The following is a 2,167-nucleotide window of genomic DNA, read 5'->3' on the forward strand; positions in this document are numbered from 1 at the left end:
AGAGAGAGGGAAATTCAGAGAAACCATTAATAAGAATATGCATCTAATGGGACAGATGACCTCACAAAACACTTCTGAATGACTTGAAAATGTCACTGGGCCCACCCCAGTTTGTTTATGGCAGCATGTGGTACCATGACTCATGATTACTACCCTGATCCTTTCAAGATAATTTATAGAACTGTGCACATGACACTGAGCAATACCTAGAGTGTACAGTGTGCTGTCACAAAAGTTTCCAAGGCAGTATTTATAGCTACATAGGAGAATATGGGCACAGGTTCCTGCGTTTCTCAACGAATAATTCATATACTACACTGTAAATCACAGTGAAATATTACATATTACACAATAAAACCACAGCAGAGAAGAGACCATTGATAACTGAAATCTTCTCTTGGGAGACATTTTTAAGATTTTGCTGAAAGAAAAACAGATCTTGAACTATAATGCATATTTCTCTCACGATGGCAGTATCCTCGATGTCTCTCTTTTTGTTTGGTTTGGTTTGGTTTGTTACTCCATGAAACTTCCCACTGGGTAATGCCATATGCCACATTACTTCTGCAACACCAGATTAAACCCTTCATTGAAATATTGTAAAACATAAAAAAAAAATGCACTCAATTGCTGAATTACGAGAGCTTAGTGTAAACACCAAGGGCTCAGACATTCAGTGTCACAATTTATATCAGCCAACAAACTTGCATTATCCAGATTGCTTTCATGCCTGACTCTAGCTCAATGACCGCTTAAATTCCTTCCAATGATCACCAGCCTCCCGTCTCTCGACTCACTCTTTTTTTTTTTTTCTTATTTTAGTTTTTATTCATAATCATAAACTTAACTCTGCAATCCAGCTAGACTTGGGAGGGGAATGAGGAGAATATGGAACCCAGAGAACTTCAGTGAGAGCGGAGATTACAGGGTACTGCGAGCCGGTGGGGTGGGGGTGTTCTCCTGAGCTGCAGAAAGAACGGTCTGGTGGGTAAGAAGCCTGCAAGTCGAAAGAATTCGAGTTGTCCACAGTCGGAAATGGTGATCTTCTTGCTGGTCTTGCCATTCCTGGACCCAAAACGCTCCATGGCTTCCACGATGTTCATGCCTTCTTTCACCTTCCCGAAGATCACGTGTTTGCCATCCAGCCACTCAGTCTTGGCGGTGCAGATGAAAAACTGGGAACCATTTGTGTTTGGTCCAGTATCTGCCATGGACAAGATGCCAGGACCTGTATGCTTCAGGACGAAATTCTCATCTTCAAATTTCTCTCCTTAGAAAGATCTGCTGCCTGTGCCATTATGGCGTGTGAACTCACCACCCTGGCACGTGAATCCCGGGATAATCCTGTGAAAGGAGGAACCCTTATATCCAAATCCTTTCTCTCCAGTGCTCAGGGCACGGAAGTTTTCTGCTGTCTTTGGAACTTTGTCTGCAAATAAGTCGAAGGAGACGCTGCCCAAGGGCTCGCCATTGGCCGTGATGTCGAAGAACACGGTGGGGTTGACCATGGCTGCAGCAAGCGGCGACAGGGGACAGTGGAGTCTGCAAAGCCCTGGCTCACTCTTTTGTATAGTTGCCTGTCACTGTTGAAAACATCAACTCATATCAGAATTGGATGTGATATCCTACAGAGAACCAATCAGTAATCAATCAGTCATTTTCATAACTGTTTCAAAATATTATTATGTTTAATTCTCACATCCCATAATAAGACATTGATTGTCAACTGGGGGAGGTTCCTGCTATAGCTTATTTGGCAATGCCTGGTGACATTTTTGGTTTGTGATAGAGCCACTCTGGCAACTAGTGAAGTGTTCTGAGGACATTGTGGAGTGCTGAGCACATTACAAAGAAGAAGAAACCCCATTGCAAAGAGAAAAAAATTATACAGACTTTATGAACAATCACAATCAGAAACCCTACCAAAAGACACCATTTTTCCTGTTATTTATAAAAGAGGAAACAGAGGCTCAGAGGCAAAAGAGCTTACCAGAGTCTCACAAGGACTGTAAAGAACAGGTCATGAATATATGCTCAGTTTATCTGACACTAACACCTATCATCTTCCTACAGGACAATCTAGGTTCCAGGAGCTTTTAGAAACTAGAAAATTAAGCGGAATTACCAATGCAAAGTGCTTTAAGTGCTATATATCCCAAATCAGGCC

General features: G+C 42.1%; 1 pseudogene; it reads right to left on the reverse strand.

The window, feature by feature from the left end:
- Positions 1-824: 824 nt before the first annotated feature.
- On the reverse strand, positions 825-1,523 carry LOC102907865 (peptidyl-prolyl cis-trans isomerase A pseudogene; annotated as a pseudogene).
- Between the last annotated feature and the right edge of the window lie 644 nt (positions 1,524-2,167).

The sequence above is a fragment of the Peromyscus maniculatus genome, chromosome 13, assembly GCF_049852395.1.
Source record: "Peromyscus maniculatus bairdii isolate BWxNUB_F1_BW_parent chromosome 13, HU_Pman_BW_mat_3.1, whole genome shotgun sequence".
In the NCBI taxonomy this organism is placed as follows: Eukaryota; Metazoa; Chordata; class Mammalia; order Rodentia; family Cricetidae; genus Peromyscus; species Peromyscus maniculatus.